Source organism: Anolis carolinensis, chromosome 6, assembly GCF_035594765.1.
Source record: "Anolis carolinensis isolate JA03-04 chromosome 6, rAnoCar3.1.pri, whole genome shotgun sequence".
Lineage (NCBI taxonomy): Eukaryota > Metazoa > Chordata > Lepidosauria > Squamata > Dactyloidae > Anolis > Anolis carolinensis.
Genome location: NC_085846.1, coordinates 28,255,697 through 28,273,698, shown reverse-complemented (window position 1 = coordinate 28,273,698; position 18,002 = coordinate 28,255,697).

Below are 18,002 nucleotides of genomic sequence, written 5' to 3'. Positions count from 1 at the left end.
AATGATTGAATATCTTGTAGCGTCTCCACCAATTTAACATAGTTTGTGAGTACAAAAACAAAGTTTCTGGAGCACAACGACTACTTTCAAAGTAAGGACTACACAATTAAACAGGAAATAACAATTGCAAACTAGGAACATATTTATTATTATTATTATTATTATTATTCAGAAGCAGGGTGGCCATCTGTCGGGGGTGCTTTGATTGTGCTTTTGCTACACAGCAGAAAGAAGGGATTGGACTAAATTTATTCAGAAGAGGTTTACATCTGCCTTTCTCTGAGGCTGAAAGTATGACAAAGTAAACCAGTGGCTTCTATGAATTATTATTATTATTATTATTTCTTACCTACTTCCCCTCATGGTTCAAGGTGGGTTACAGCATAATTAAAACACATAAACACTGTAAAATTCTATAAATATACATCTTAAAATGTATTTCTATAAAATGCATATTAAAATCACAGAACAGAGATTAAACACAAAATAAGAGTTTAAAATTCATGTTTAAAATCAGCTTCATAATGATGCATTCTTCATAATGATGCATTCCCAGGGTCCTGGTCCATCATCCAAACCACCATGCTATAATTATCTTATCCCAAGCTATGCATCATGCATAGCTTTAAACACTTTTTTTAAAAAATAATTTTCCACATTAAAAAACCTCATGTATTTTAATCCATTCCGTATAGGTTTGGTGTTCCACTCCCTGACAAGTTTCAATATATCTTTTTCACATATAGATATCATTCCTGCAACAGGGAAGGAAAAAAACTGTGTTATAAATTAATTCAACTGGATGTGAACTTGCTGCTAACAGGTATGGGTAATTGTAATTCTTCAGATGCTTTTGGATTGCAATGCACAGCAGCCCTATCAACATGATAATTGGTGAGGCATGCTGGCTATTGTAGCCCGGCAACATCTAAAGCACCACACTTTCCCACACACCCATGGCTTCAGATTTATCCCAGAAAAGGCACATGGAAAATCCAAGCAATAAAGGCTTCTATAAAACAATCACACACAATAAAATTTGAGGACATAACACATAGGAGCATCATAAATCTTCACTGGATAAGTGCTGTACTGATTGCCCTATAATCCTTCATAGTCACATAGGTAAAATCTGGAGTTGTAAGAAAGGAAAAGGGTGTGTTTGAAGAACTAGTGCATGTGGCATCTTTTTCTTTTCTTTTTTGCCTATAAGACCTGGCCTCTTGTGCGGATGAACCGTCCCTTGTTTTGTAGACCTGGCCAAGATAATTAATGTTATTTCCCAAGCCATCTGATGTGGGGAACTAACCATTATAATTTTCCAGTGTTCCAGGATGGTATAGCATTTGTACTCTGGAAACTCTCTAGGGATGGTAGCCAATGGCTTAGAGACCAGCATTCTTCCCTAGACCATAATATCAGTAACACCGGCATACAATAAACACTCTTAAAAAGCCTTCAAAATGCCACATTCGTTAATTTGAGCAGGAATAGAAATGACATTCTGCACATGATCAGAAGCAACATTCAGTCATTTTGGAGGTCAGCACCTTTAAAAAGCAGAAAAGGGGTTGGTTTTAGTTAAGTCTTGTTGCAGGGGGATCAGCAGAGCAAGCAGGTTAAAGTATACATGGCTTGCGCACATTAAACACGTTCATTCAAATGTTATAATCTTCAAAAGCTTCTCCTTGACCACCTTACTTATCATCAGCCTATGTAGATCTATTTTGCCAGGTTATGTCTTAAATGCTTCACTAGAGGGTGCAACCATATCGGTATGTGGAGATTTTAAGGGTGTAAAAGAATCTGCTTCTTGTCTTTTGAAGATCTGAACTTTTAAAAAAGATCTCAGGAGCACAAGCTACAGAAATTAGGAAGCACTTTGTAAAACTGGAGATTATTCTAAATAGATGGCATTGTGAAATCTAGGTGGAGAGAAGACCTCATCCCTGAGTAGTTTCTCTCCTTGACACTACCGATTCATTTTGTCTTATTGCCTTTTCTTTTCTTTTTTTTATCCTGTCTCTTCTCAGCTGTTTGCACATGCATTTAAAAACTCTCTTCATGGCTAGTTTAGTCAGGAATTTAAAACAACCAGACTCAGTATCTAGAACTCTGCACATTTCTTGTTGCAGTGCCATCCTTTTTACATACAGTATATACTGAGTTTTGTTGCTTCGTCATTATGTGGTTGCAAATAGCAAGTCACTTCTGCAAGTTGGATACCAGCCAGCATGCCAACGCCTTAAATCAATCAACAGCTTTCTAAGATCTACAGAGATACTTGCAGAAATACCTTGGCAAGTGAGAGTCCAAAAGTGACAAGTTAAAACCTGGAACCTCAATCCATGGCTGATACCGGATGAGAAACTCCTTCCTGAGCACACAGACGACTGGGTGACTTGGAAGGTGCTGAACAGACTGTGCTCTGGCACCACAAGACACAGAGCTAATCTTAAGAAATGGGGCTACAAAGTGGAGTTCACGACATGCACGTGTGGAGAAGAGCAAATCACAGACCACTTACTACAATGCAGTCTGAGCCCTGTCACATGCACTATGGAGGACCTTCTCACAGCGACACCAGAGGCACTCGAAGTGGCCAGCTTCTGGCCAAAGGAAATCTAGTATAATATCAGGTTTTAACTTTGTGTTTTTTAAACTACATTATAACTGTACCCTCAATTCGCTTCTGACACGATAAATCAATGTGAATAAATGAAAGCAAAGTGAATGACTGCTTGCCATCCACACAACCGAATTACTAAATCCTACACACACAATGGAGCCCGCGGTGGCGCAGCTGCAAACTTGCTGACTGGTTCGAATTTGGGGAGTGGTGTAAGCTCCTGCTGTTAGCCCCAGCTTCTGCCAACCTAGCAGTTTGAAAACATGCAAATGGGAGTAGAACAATAGGTACCCTTCCGGTGGGAAGGTAATGGCGCTCCATGCAGCCATTCCGGCCACATGAGCTTGGAGGTGTCTATGGACAACGCTGGCTCTTCGACTTAGAGCTTACACCACTCCCCAAATTCGAACCAGTCAGCAAGTTTGCAGCTGCGCCACCGCGGGCTCCATTGTGTGTGTAGGATTTAGTAATTCGGTTGTGTGGATGGCAAGCCCCAGCTTCTGCCAACCTAGCAGTTTGAAAACATGCAAATGGGAGTAGAACAATAGGTACCCTTCCGGTGGGAAGGTAATGGCGCTCCATGCAGCCATTCCGGCCACATGAGCTTGGAGGTGTCTATGGACAACGCTGGCTCTTCGACTTAGAAATGGAGAAGAGCACCAACCCCCAGAGTCGGACACGACTAGTCTTAATATCAGGGGAAAAGCTTTACCTTTACCTTAAGACTTATCATGGGAAACAGGGATCTCCACTAAAGCTTTCTCACCAATCCTTGTCAAAATCCAGTTATCACGGGGGCAGAAAGTGAGGTGAAATCTTTTGAACAGAGGGCACAGACAGCAAAACACATACCACAGGGGTTCTTAACCCTTCCCTATGCTATTCAAAACAAAACAAAAATAGGGCTGGAGTTACACTTCAAAATGTACCTCTTCTGACTTGCATACAATTTTAACTGAAGACCAAACCTACAGAATCTATCTTGTTCGTACCCGGGAACTGCCTATATACATATACTAAAATAATGTGGTCAAACAGTTTTCTGAACTACAGTCTTTGCTTGAAGACTGTTTGAGAACAGTACAGGGATGTAAAATTATTGATGATGCCCCCTTGTTCTGTCCCTGGTGATCACTGAGAGAAGCCTTTCAGTTTGCTTTTCTGAACTAGATTCTGGGAGCAAACCCAACATTGCAGCCCCCAAGCTGAGCAGGATATCCTGAGAATGCCTGACAAAATGAGGTTCCCAGAGAGTGAGCAGAAGATTTACCACTCTTTTAATTCAACCTGAATGAAAATGCTGCGAGCCAAGTTGCTTAGGAGGCTTATTTCTGGATGGTCATTTGATCCCTTTAGTATGCCGAGACATTTCAACTGAGATTGTGCTTGTTGGAAAGGGGGGAAGGCTTTCCAAATGAGATTCCCCTCACACTCGGAAATGAAACGGGCAGCTGCGTGGGATGCAGACATCTTTTGGCAACTTGTGGATGGAACCTGATAAAACACAAAGTCCCCTTGCCCAATGCCTTCTTGTTGTTCACAAATGTGGAACAGGAGGGGTGCTGGTAAGGGGAGAATCAGCATGTTGGAGAACTTGTGTAACTCTTTCATTGGTTGCTTGTTTTCCTTGCAAATGCCACTCCAGCCTGCTTTTTTCAACTCTTCTAAGAACTCCTTTAAAAGGAGCCTCCGGTGGCTCAGTATGTTAAAGCGCTGAGCTGCTGAACTTGCAGACCGAAAGGTCCCAGGTTCAAACCCGGGGAGCGGAGTGAGCACCCGCTGTTAGCTCCAGCTTCTGCCAACCTAGCAGTTCAAAAACATGCAAATGTGAGCAGGTCAATAGGTACCGCTCCAGCGGGAAGGTAATGGCATTCCATGCAGTCATGCCGGCCACATGACTTTGGAGATGTCTATGGACAACACCGGCTCTTCGGCTTAGAAATGGAGATAAGCACCAACCCCCAGAGTCAGACATGACTGGACTTAACGTCAGGGAAAACCTTTACCTTTACTTAAAAACTCCTTTACCAACCAAGACTCTTTTAAGAGGCCCATGTGCCTGTGGGAGAAGGTACCAGGATTCTCAGAAGCCTATAGGACAAGATTTCTCAACCTGGGTGTTGGGACCCCGGGGGGGGGGGGGGGGGTGTGAAGGGGGTGTCAGAAGGGTCACCAAAGACCATCAGAAAACACATATTTCTGATGGTTCACCCCAGCAACGACAACTCCTAAATGTCAAGGTCTATTATGCCTAAATTACACCAGTGTTCAAATTTGGGCCAAATTTGGGCCAGATCCATCATTGTTTGAGTTCACAGTGCTCTGTGGATGTAGGTAAACTACAACTCCAAAACTCAAGGTCAATGCCCACCAAACCCTTCCCGTATTTTCTGTTGGTCATGGGAGTTCTGTGTGCCAAGTTTGGTTCAATTCCCTCCTTGGTGGAGTTCAGAATGCTCTTTGATTGTAGGTGAACGATAAATCCCAGCAACTACAACTCCCAAATGACCAAATCCCCAACCCCACCAGTATTCAAATTTGGGTGTATTGGGCATTTGTGCCAAATTTGGTCCAGTGAATGAAAATACATCCTGCATATCAGATCTTTACATTACAATTCATAACAGTGGCAAAATTACAGTTATGAAGTAGCAACAAAAATAATTTTATGTTTGGGGGTCACCATAATCTATGCATCATGGCTTGAAAAAAAAATTATATCCAAAAAGCAAACCTTTAATTATCATAGCAACATCCTATTGAGCTACTGGGATTTGCAGTTTGGTGCGGCACTAGAACTCTAGCTGAAGGTTTTTAATGTCTCTTCCTAAACTGTAAATCCCGTAATTCCATGGGATACAGTCATGGTAAATAAAATGGGATCACAACAGTGCAATTGTATTGTGTATAAGGGCCCTATGAACTGAAGGCATTGGCTAGATTTAATATAGTGCAGTGGAAGATGTGGCGCTGTCACTGATGGACATATCACACTCAAATTCCTGCCTGTACAGTTAACTTTTGTGTATGAAACGGGGAGGCTACCATTTTGCCCTTCCTCTCTGGCTTCAAAAAGTCATTGATTTTCCATTTGAGTGAATGGCATTTAAATAGGTACTGGGTACCCTCATATCTTGCCAGGGTCGGTTTCCAAAATACATACTCCTGTCATCATCCGGTCACAGCTCTTTCCCTCTATTAATTAGGTGAACAAGGACATGTCTTGTGAACAGGCTGCATGTCACGTTTCCCATGCCTTTCCTCCCAGCTCTTTCCTCTACAGCATGTTTGCTGCTCTACCCGATATTCTGAATTAAAGTTCTTGTTTTTTTTTAAACATTTTTATTGGGTTTTACATTCATAATTCATAATTCATAACAACACTACTTCCCTTTTATCCAATATTTTTCCCTCCCTACCACCCACACCCTCCCTCCTCAACCACAGTATGTTTATATTAATCTTGCAGATCCAGCCACAGGTAAAGTCTTTGTATTTTTTCTTTAATGTAATCGTTGGCTCCTCCATTTTTCACCCAGTTGAAGTAGTCTTTCCATCTGTTTGTAATGTCCTTTTGTTTATTCATTCTTGTTACTTGGTTAGTCATAATTCCTGTAATATCTAACACTTGATCATAGAAATAATCGTTCCAATTATTTAACGTCCATTTCGATTTGTCTCTCCATCCTCTAGCAATCACAGCATGTGCTGCTCTTATTGTTACTTTCAATATCTCTTGGCACTCAGTTTTTATACTTGGATGATCCAGCACTCCCCATGAAAGGGGTGATTTGGGAATTCCCCCCAATCACTCTATAAATTGCCGGGTTCTTACCAAGCTGTTATGAGTCATCACTCGGAGTCCAAAGGTTGAGGACAAAAACACCTTTATTTGTAGCTACAGGTAGACGATGACCACACGTAGTGGTGGGGTCAGTAAAGATCGTCTCCCCCGACTCAAGCTCTGGGGTCCTTTTTATACCCTGGTTGTTTACAGATTTCTAGTTCCTCTTTCTGAACTAAATTTTACTGGAAATTCCCAGTTCAGTTTGTGGTGAGCTAGAATTTCCTGAGTTGTCAACAACTTCTAACCACAACTTTCGACAGGTGCAAGCAAAACACATGTAATTTATATATTGCATACATTTCTCAGAATCGGCTGACCACAACTGAATTCTTGCTTAAACATAAACACATGATGTCCTAAGACAGCAAGTTTGCAAACTTTATACTTATGGGGGACAGACTGATCCCTGGATTTTTAAAGCAGACAGGCATTCTAAAATGGAGTCACTTTGGCCAAGGCCAAGTGACCCCTTCATTCCCCCGTTTTTTCTTGTAACCAAGGAAGACATTTTCTTGGTTACACAGGCTATTTCACCTTCCCAATTACAGTGGGGTGGTGTCTTGTTCCATGGTGTTTAACTGCATGTACATGACACGCTGAACTTCCCTGCGCTGAGTGAAAATATCAGTGATCAGTCTGGCAACCATGTTTCTCAAGCACAACATGATACATGGCAGAAAAAGCAAGGCAAGAATTACAATCAGCAAAATTACAAACAATATTTTGATGAGGTCCCTCAGCCACCAGATATCCGGAAAAAAATTCAAAAGCCAATCAATCCAGCCGGTTCCCTTTGGGGTGTATTTAGCCCTTATGGTGAAGACAACGCTGTTAATCTTGGCCACATCAGATTCAATAACTCCAGACTCATTGATGTAATGGCAGCAGGTTATATTTAACCATACACATAAACCGCCTTCTGCCGCCAAAAGGTAATCTAGCGCCATCTTGTGTTGCATGAGAACTCCTGTCAATGAATCAATTTCGGTCTGGAGTGCTTTTATGCCAAAGACAGTCTGATTAGCCATAATTTCCAGCTGTGCGGAAATCCTTCTCAGTTGTTTAACATTTAGGGCAGCTCCCACCCAAGGAAACAGAATTGCTCCAAATCGTTCTCCCTCATTTAGGTACGTATTATCAGGATTGTAGCCACGTTTTTCATCATATGATCTTTTAGGCCTGTTCCACCGGTCAGTTGCTCCCAATGCTTGCAGGGGCTGCTCTCGCGGGTGTATCTCAATATTGGTGGGGACTAGGGTACCAATGGTGCAGGTACCAACCCACAGTGGGGGCAAGACTTTACCTCCCCACTTCCCACATATCCAGAAATATCCCGGAGGCAATCCTCCCATGGCATGGTTGTCAAGCAAAATACCGGGCCTTGGCCTACCAGGAATTTGATATTCCATTGGGAAGTTTCCTCGTGTCCGGACCAGATCTTGCCGCGGTGGGGGTGCAGCTCTCGCCACTGGTGATCGTGGTGAAGGTTCAGCACCACCCACAGGCAGTTGTGGTGGAGCCGCCGCTCCCGCCACAGGTGGCTGAATTGCTGCCTGAGGCAGCTCCGACCCGGGCTTAACCACATACATCTTAGGGGGGTTATTTGCTTTCCCATTACGTGCCGGACGAGAGGGTGGTGTCTTGTCATCACCCTCTGGCGAGGAAGCTTGCCTTCTTAATCTTTGTGGTTGTGGCTGTTTAACTCTATGGTGTATATTGTCATAGTATACAGGGAGAGAGAAATTACAATGGGGGTAATCTCCTACCTCTATAAGGGTGGCTTGGGGATAATTCTTATGTTCAATCTCTGAGATCCCATCTTTTGATCGTGTCAAACAAGCTGATGCGGTTGGTGCAGATTCATCATGGGCCAACATAAATTGAGCTGAATCAGTCAACCCCTCATGGTCAGCGTATGTCCAAGGGGTGAACAGTTTCCATCCACTTAGATCCAGCAATGGACCTGCTTTCATGACCCAACCCTCATATTGGGAACGAGGGCTATGGGCACAAACCCAGCAGTCTTTTACTTCTGCTTCCTTTACTATATCTTTAATTAGTTGGTGGAACATGTTCCTGTCCCAACCCATATGTGCCTGCACCAACGGCATCATGATCAACATTAAAAAGCACAATTGTGTCCTCATCTTTACCCTTGTGTTTGTCCTCAATATTACAACACTTTAGCCAACACAGAAACAGAATACAACCCACACAGGTACCCACAATTCCCCACACCCAAACCCAAGTGTCCATTCGGTCTTTTGGGACACTCTCGGAAGTGTACCCTCCTTCCTTCTTCAAGGCGGTTCTTGGTAACCTGACCTCTGGGGCTAGCTCTAGGTAGCTTCGGGCCCCTCCTCTTCAGGGCAGCTCTTGGTAGCTTGACCCTTAGGGTGTGTGAGTTTGAGTGGATTGTCCTTATGCAGGTTTACCTTCCAGGAGTCAGGATCTTTGGTGGTGTAGTCCCTTTTTGATGCAAGTGTAATGTACCCCGGCTTCACATCTTTTAACTTCACAGTAGTAGGAGTTATCAGGACCACCTCCAGTGGTCGAACGCCTCCAGTGGTTCTTTCCACCTTAGCCGAGGGGATTACACTGCCAATTTTTCAGCCAACCCTGGTCTCCTGGTAAGAAAAAATGTAGCGCAGTAACGGGAAAAGGGATGACACCAGCATACTTATATAGTTTATTTTAACAACATGTCCAGAGATTGGACTTCCCTTCAGAGCCCTGTTCGTTCTTTCCTCGAAGACTAAGGTCAATAACACAATGCAACTTCCAAGCGGTTCCTAACAACTGAGTTAGGCACCCAAGGACCTGGTGCACAAAGGCAGAGCCTTTGCCACCTGGTGAACAAATGGCTAGGCCATTGTCAACCCCAATGTGTAGAGCATCCCGTACCTAGGGATTGCATCCCTTGACATGGCACGCCTGACCTCTACAACTCTCTCAGCAGTGGTTGGCACCCCCACCCTGAGTATATAATCACAAAACTCTAGACCCTTGGCATCTTCGGCGAAATCAACTACTAAGGACTTAAAGAATTACATTTTAACAACAAGACGCCAGCCCATAAACATCCAGGGCTGGGTCCACTAGCCCGGCTGCAACCGGGCCCCAACTGGGCTGGTCTCCCTGGAACACAGCAGCCAAAACCTTGGCTCTATGAGACGCTCTCGCCTCCTCCCGTTTCACTTGCATAGCCTCTCGAGACAAATAAACCTGATTTGCAATTTCCAATATCCTTTCTAATGTCAGGTGGGCCAACCCCACCTCCTTCTGCAACTCTCTCCGTATGTCTGGCCAACATTGGCTGATGAAAACACTTTTCAACACTATCTTTCCATCGGCATGATCATTCCAATCCTTCATATCATAAGGAGAAAACTTCTCAAATGCTTCTCTAAGCCTCTCCAAAAATGCCACCGGACTTTCATCCTGCTCCTGTTCCATCTGGTAAATCCTTCTTACATTGGGAACTCTTGGAGTTCCTTTCTTCAAAGCACAAACAATTAACTTCTGGTACAATCTCAAAGAATCCCTACCATTTGCTGTATTTGGATCCCATCGAGGGTCTACTCTCACTGGGAACACTTTTTCCTGGTATACATCAACAGCATCTAAACTATTTGAGTTTGCATGTTCTCTCACAGCCTCTTGTCTACCTACTTGAGTCAACAACACTCTTTCTTCTGCGGTCAGCAACATTTCTATCAACTGCTTCAAATCCATCCAACTAGGATTATGTGTCAGAATGATACCTTCAACCAGATTTGCCATGCCCCTTGGATCTTCTGTCCAAGCGGGGCGGGCCTTTTTGATATTCAAAATATCTAGAGAGGTGAAGGGTTTATACTGAAACAGATTCCTAGTTCCAAACCTATGGTTCCCTTGATCATCTGGAGAAATGGGCACCAGCTGTGGTGACTCAACTTCACTTAACTTTCCATACCTACGAGCCCTTCTCATTTGCTCCAATTCCTCAAGTGCCTGTGCTTTTGCTCCATTCAGATTCCATTCACTTTCTTCCGGGGGTAGGTATGGTCCGAGGCTAGAACCCATCACAGGCTCCCGCACAGGGACTCTAGCAGCTGCAGTGGGGTGGAATCTCCCCATTGCACCTCCCCCTTTAAGTGGTGACAGTGGAGGATAGAGGGCAGGTGTATATGGGCGAGCCGGCATAGGTTCATGGGCCGGATCCCCTGAATTTGGATAGGGGAGGTACTGCCTTCCCCATTTCTTTCCCATTGGGGTGTCAATTTCCCTTTGGGAATCACCTGAACCAACTCCTCTCTTCCTCTCGGTCATCACATCATCCACATTCATGCATTCACATTCTCCCAACCATTCAGGTTGTTTTCGCACCACATCATACCAAGCAGAGATGTATTTGAACTGATTTGGATGCACGTCTGCAACAAATCTATAAACACTTAAAATCAGAACAGGATCGAGTGAACCTTTGGAAGGCCACTGGGGAGTGAGGGGAAATGAGACCCATTCTAACTCACACAACGCACGCAACTTATTTGGCCTCATTCCTTTCTCAGTAGTGTACTTCTTAAATTGCTCAAAATTATTTAACATACATTGGAGGGGGGTCATGGACCCTCCCGATTCTTTTGATTCTTTCCCACCCATGGTGGTATGTAAAAAAACCAATTTCCTAATGGAGTATGCCCCCGGACCGTGTTTGGATCACCCGTGCACGTCTTGTTACTAGGGTTTGCCTCCTAGACCCGATTGGATCTCCCTTTTCAGGTCTTTCCTAGAGCTCTTTTCTCCCTATGGGGTTCTCTTGGTTCCCAAGGGATTCCTACGGGACCTGGAACTATCTTTACAATTTAAAACTTCCCTCCCCGCAAAGCTTCTTCTTTCCCACCCACTGGGGTGTGAAAGATCAACCCAACAACAACAACAAGCGGTTCAAGAGGTATACTTGCCTAATTTTCGTCCCGTCCCGCGGCGGCCGCCTTTCCACGAGTGGTGGTTGTCTCACAACTTCTGTTTTGGAGGAGAGCACGCCTTCCCTTACCTCGGGTGATGTGAAGGGAACCACCGGTCTTTACCTCTATTAAGAGGCCGTGGCCACGTCTCGGTGCGGACCGTACGCAGCACCCTGGAAGGGGAGGGAGCACGCCTTGCTCCCAAGAGCAACTCCGAGTGGACTTCAACAGAGTCTTGGCAAAACTACAAATCCCAAAATTCCGGGCCCCACGTTGGGCGCCAGAAATGAAAGGGGTGATTTGGGAATTCCCCCCAATCACTCTATAAATTGCCGGGTTCTTACCAAGCTGTTATGAGTCATCACTCGGAGTCCAAAGGTTGAGGACAAAAACACCTTTATTTGTAGCTACAGGTAGACGATGACCACACGTAGTGGTGGGGTCAGTAAAGATCGTCTCCCCCGACTCAAGCTCTGGGGTCCTTTTTATACCCTGGTTGTTTACAGATTTCTAGTTCCTCTTTCTGAACTAAATTTTACTGGAAATTCCCAGTTCAGTTTGTGGTGAGCTAGAATTTCCTGAGTTGTCAACAACTTCTAACCACAACTTTCGACAGGTGCAAGCAAAACACATGTAATTTATATATTGCATACATTTCTCAGAATCGGCTGACCACAACTGAATTCTTGCTTAAACATAAACACATGATGTCCTAAGACAGCAAGTTTGCAAACTTTATACTTATGGGGGACAGACTGATCCCTGGATTTTTAAAGCAGACAGGCATTCTAAAATGGAGTCACTTTGGCCAAGGCCAAGTGACCCCTTCACCCAAAGTAACAAATCATTATTAATTTGTATTGTTATCTGTAATAAGTCCTGGATTTTCCCTTGTATCATTAGCCAAATTTTTTTTAATTCAGAACACTCCCACCACATATGTGAATAAGTGCCCTTTTCTTTATTACAATGCCAGCACTTTGAATTCTTCCCTTTTATCATATAAGACAGTTGTTCAGGAGTTCTATACCATCTTAATACCATCTTTTTTTCTAATTCATTATATTTTTCTGTTTTTATTTTATTTATGTTCCTAATTATTTCGTCTACTTCTTGTGTGCTTAATATTTTAACCCCATTCCATTTGTTACGTATTGCTCGGATCATAAATTCCTTATCTTCTACCATTAAATTGTATATTTTTGCCACTGTTCCTTTACTTGTTTTTTCTCTTGCATTTAGCAATTTATCTACCTTCAGTTCTTCAGTGGGCTGTGCACCCTCTTTTTTTACTTTTTCCCAGATCCCTCTTAATTTTAACCAATATTCTTTCCCCCCTTTTTCCAAAAGGTCTAGCCAGTTAATTATCCCTCCATCTTGTTTCCACATATCTTTTACCCTCCTTAAAGTTCTTGTGCTTAATGGCTCCTGGCAGGTTTGTGGAGTCAGGGGTATAGCAAGGGAAGATGATAACTGCGTGAATTCTGGCTCCTAGGACATGCAGAACCAACCTTCTGCTTTGCAAAGCCTGAGCTGTTCTGGCAGCCTGGGTACATGTTTGATCCTGAAACGTGCCTGTTCAGCTGCCTTGTGTGATTTATATGCTGGCCTTAAGCCTGACAGGGACTGGTTTATATAGATTCTAGTGGCATCCTCATGCATTCTTATCATTATCCATTCATCCAGCAAGATAGGGCTTAAAACAAGGATGGGCAAAATGTGGTCTATTTACATGCTCTATAGCAGGCATAAGCAAACTTTGGCCCTCTGGGTGTTTTGGACTTCAACTCCCACAATTCCTAACAGCCTACCGGCCAAAGTTTGTCCATGCCTGCTCTATAGGGCTGTTTTATGGTCCCCATTATCTGCACTGGTCTGAAAAAATGCCCCTCTTGCTGTTTTAGGGTCTTTCTATGCCATTTTGGGACCAGGAAAAGCCTTTTTAAGAAGGAAGTAATCTCCAAGATATTATGCATTATTATTGGGATTGCTAGAGTGAACATTGTAGATGGCTTCTTTAATAGTTGTGGAGAAAGAGGGAATTTTAGCAGATGATAAGTAACACCTGCTGAAACTCCATTTCCTACACAACCACTGCTCTAGGGATATTGCAGTGAGTCCATATGAACTGCCACATAAGCAACACAAAGTCCTTTTGCAGTCCACATCACCAACTGGACCAACAGCGAAGCAGCTCCAGTACTTTATCCTCCTTCAGGCCGCCAGAGGCAGGATGCCACCAGCCACCCTGGTCTGGAGGGACACAAATAGACACAAACAAATATTTAAAAACAATTCCAGAAAACTGAGAAAGAAGAAATTGGTTTTTACAAATTGCAAGTTACAAACAAGATAGGTTCTACAGGTTTGTTCTTAAGCTGAATTTGTATGTAAGCTTTTTTTCATGTCAGGAGCAACTTGAGAAACTGCAAGTCACTTCTGGTGTGATAGAATTGGCCGTCTGCAAGGATGTTGCCCAGGGGATGCCTGGATGTTTGATGTTTTACCATCCTGTGGGAGGCTTCTCTTATGTCCCCACATGGGAAGCTAGAGCGAAGAGAGGGAGCTCACCCGCTCTCCCTGGATTCGAACTGCCAACCTGTCGGTCAGCAGTCCTGCTTGCTCAAAGGTTTTTAACCCACTGCGTCATCGGGGGCTCTGTAGGTACATTGGAACAGGTACGTATTTTAAGTGAAACTGCAGCCAGATGTTTATATTTTGTATCTTTTAATCACATGAGGAAGTGTTAACATCCCTGTGGTGTTTGTTTTGCCCCTGTTTGTGCCTGTTCAGAAGATTTCACCTTACTTTCTGTTCCTGTGATCACTGGATTTTGTAAAATTGGGCTTGCTGTGGAAACAAGGATTGGTGAAAAACTTCAGTGGAGACACCTTTTCCCCATGATAATTCTTTCAGGGGTGAATTTCCCTTCTTAGGGGTAAATTTCTCACGCTTCCTGTTGTCTCACCCCCCCCCCCCCCAATTAACAAGAGTAATTTGAAAGTTAATATTTGTAACTCAGGAACAGCATGTAAAGCCTAAAACAGCCATTTCCATTGTTAAATTGGCTGTACATCACATGTTCCTACAGTACCAAAATAGAGATGGATACAATTTATTTTGCTGGTGTGGATGAAGCCTTGCTTTGCTGTGTGTTTAGAACGTTGACTCAAGTGCTGTCTACATAATGTCCTCCAAAGCCCCATTATTCCTGACATTTATTTTGTGTAGTGGGCAAGTAACTTTCCAACTCCTGTTTTCACTGATTCCAGCAAAAGAGATCTTGTTCCTTTGGCTCCTTGCAGAGTACCCAGCAGTTTCACACTTTGAATATCTCAATAGTTTGAGTCCAGACCTGGAGATGCTCCAGGGTTTTTTTGTAGCTGTTGAAACAGAAGTGCTTTTCTGTTGCTACTGATGGTTTGATTTGCTTGCTGGACTTCAAATCCCAGCTGGGGATTTATACCATTCACAAGTGTTGCAACAAAGAATTTCTTCACAGCTGATGAACAGCGGGGAAAGGAAAGCCTGAGTAACAGCTTGTACTATGATTCTGCATGTCATACTCCTGACCTTGTTGGTCACCTTCTCCCCAGTTTAGTGTATAAGCAGGGATCTGCAAGTTTCGATCTTTGTGATTTTTAACAAAAGCTGACCTGAGACATACCTCCCAGTTGGATGTACAAACTGAAAGTAAAATTGTCATAGAGATATTGCACCGACCCAAATTTTGCAACCTAGTTTTCAGCACCAAAAGTATTTAAAATATTTTGTATAATTCACTGTTATGGCTAAATAAGTATAGAAATGTGTCATGGCTTTCCTGAATTAAACTGAAGACCAAAATGAGTACTCATATGTGGATCTAATTGGCTTGGGATCTGAAGATCCCATCAGGCAGATATAGATCCCTGACTCCAGCATTATTCAGGACACCTGAAAAAATTCTAAGGATACATCAAGCTTATCAGCATAAGGACAAAGAAGATGTCCTGAACCTGAAGTCATCTGCAGCAAGTAACTTTATCTGTGAAGTACAAGATTACAGTAGAAAATGCTTCCTAGGCCTGGGGAGCCCAAGCACTGGAAGGTAAGGTACAGGTGGCCACATAGTGACAAAGTTCAAGGCCTCAAGGCTCAGAAACTGGTTTGAGTACAAACAAGGACTGGGAGACTAAGCTGTGTCAACTTTTCAGGGGAGGGTTGCTTCTTATTCAAGTAACATTGGTCTGGGCAACCCAGTTTCTTCACCTCCATTATTTGTTTGCAACTACTGTATTTATAATCCACTTAGATCTGACAGTTTCAGACAAGTATGAACAACAATAATTAAACATACTGAATACCTAATACACAGGTAGATTTTGAACTATAGTAACCCAGAGGTCATTTTAATGCTACAAAGAGCATACTCAAGGCAGAGATTTTAGTATCCTTCCACTGATTATTATAGGATGTGAATACAAATATGCATGTGCAAAGATATATTAGCTGTTAGAAATGATGTAATGTTATGTAGATGCAAATAGTGATGATTGCATTGTTAATTTTCACAAGAAAATTTATAAATAGCTAGCTGCTGTTATGCTCGCTTTGTGCTAGCTTTGGGAAAAATTCCCTAGCACCTTTCTTCCATGTAGGAAGAAATAAAAGAGAGCTGGTTCTCCATTTCGGCTTGTTTTTCATTGTGCTAAGAACATTGGGCAGGTGGTTTCTTGACTTCAAAGATCAAACTGGTCTAAAATGGTAAAGGTTCTCTCTCAGATAGCTAAATGTGTTAGATCCTCCTTGTTTCTTTCTTTTTTTTAGTGACCTGCTGCACTACAGATATTAAAACTCTAATAGAGCTGAACAGCCCCTATTCCATTCTATTTGGCCTCAATATTGCCTTGACTTTGCTTTTAGCCCACATCTGAAAACTGCCTTTAGATTGCTCCTTCATATTTGATCTCCACTTTTTTCCTGAGACAGTACATTCCTGTACTGCCTTGATTCCCAGTATATAATTATTTTTCTGGCCTTAGCCAGTTCAGCATCTAATAGAAAAGATACATTTTGAGTCAGGGGCCAAGATAAGCCTTTACTTAGACAGAAGAATGTATAGGCAAACACTTATCTTTTCTTATAAAATATGTTCAAGACAAAGGCTCGATCTACACTGCCATACAGTTTAGTCTGAACTGTATTATATAGTCAATGTAGACCCATTTAATGTAGTACAATGCAGTTCAAACTGTGTTATATGGGTCAAAACAGACCATATAATTCAGTTCAAACTGAATTAAATAGCAGTGTAGATCCAGCCATAGTTATTATCTATTAATGTCTATGTGGATTTTAAAAAACTAGGATGCAGAAATTGGATGGGAACAGATATATGGATTAGCAAGCAAAACTAATACAGGCTGCAAAGAGACTGATCTGTCCACCTCCTTGGTAAGAGCTAGGACAAGCTTCTATACACTTCTGAACAACTGTTTTAAAGCATCAAGACTACTTCCAAGTTTATTTAGGGGCTGTGCAAGAGGTCATCTGCTAAATAGTATTCCTCGTCAGATTCAGATGTCCAACCACAAGGAGGCAATAGGATGTGCCTTTGCAAAAGCAGTGGCCTAAATCCAATTTAGAGCTTGGAAAATTAAAATCTCGCTAGCACAGTTGTGCTGGATCATCTTTTTGGGAAACTGTTGCACAACTGGTAATTCAATTGGTTGCTCAACTGGCTGTGCAGTTACACACATAACTCCCATCTACAACTGCATGCACCATCATTTGTGAAATTTCTTGCACAAATATTCTGCACAACCAGTTGCTAGTATCTTTTGCAATTAAAACTGTATCAGATACCATCACTGTGCTAAATGCTGGAGATGCATAACTGATAGGCACAGACATAATTGAGTAAAGTACAGCGGCTGCACCACATCCCAATCCTTATCTTGCAAACACTTGAAACTAATTATATCACTTAACAAACAGGCCATAATTTCCATTGAGATTACATCTTCAATTCTGGTCTTTCAGGAGGAGAGAGTATGGATGACCTAAACTGGCAGAGAAATAGGCACTGAAAGACAGGTCTTGATCATATACTTGTAAAAAGTTCTAGCTTAGTACTATCACCCTTTCTGTTGGTATTACAACAATTATACCGTAATTTTTAAGAGGAACTATTTACTTTAGTGTTTCTCAAAAGTAAAGAGTAATTTCCTATTACTCTCATTGCCATCAGCGATCACTCAAGTCCAAGTATGGATTTATATATTGTTATGATTTTAACTATGTTGTCGGCATTGAATTGTTGTCAATTGTGTAAGCCACCCTAAGTCCCTCCGGGTGAGAAGGGCGGGTTATAAATGCTGGAAATAAATGAACAAATAAGTATGATTGTCTTCAAATTAGTCTAAGAAACATCTGAATGGTATAGTACAAACACAAGAAAGGACAATATTTTAAACTTCAGTCCAGCAACAACATCCCCTGCTGACTAGAAAAGTAATGTTTGAAGTTAGTTGTGAAAAAGGAATAAAATTATCTAATAATTATATTATTGTTATTTGAAGAAAGAGCTAATAAT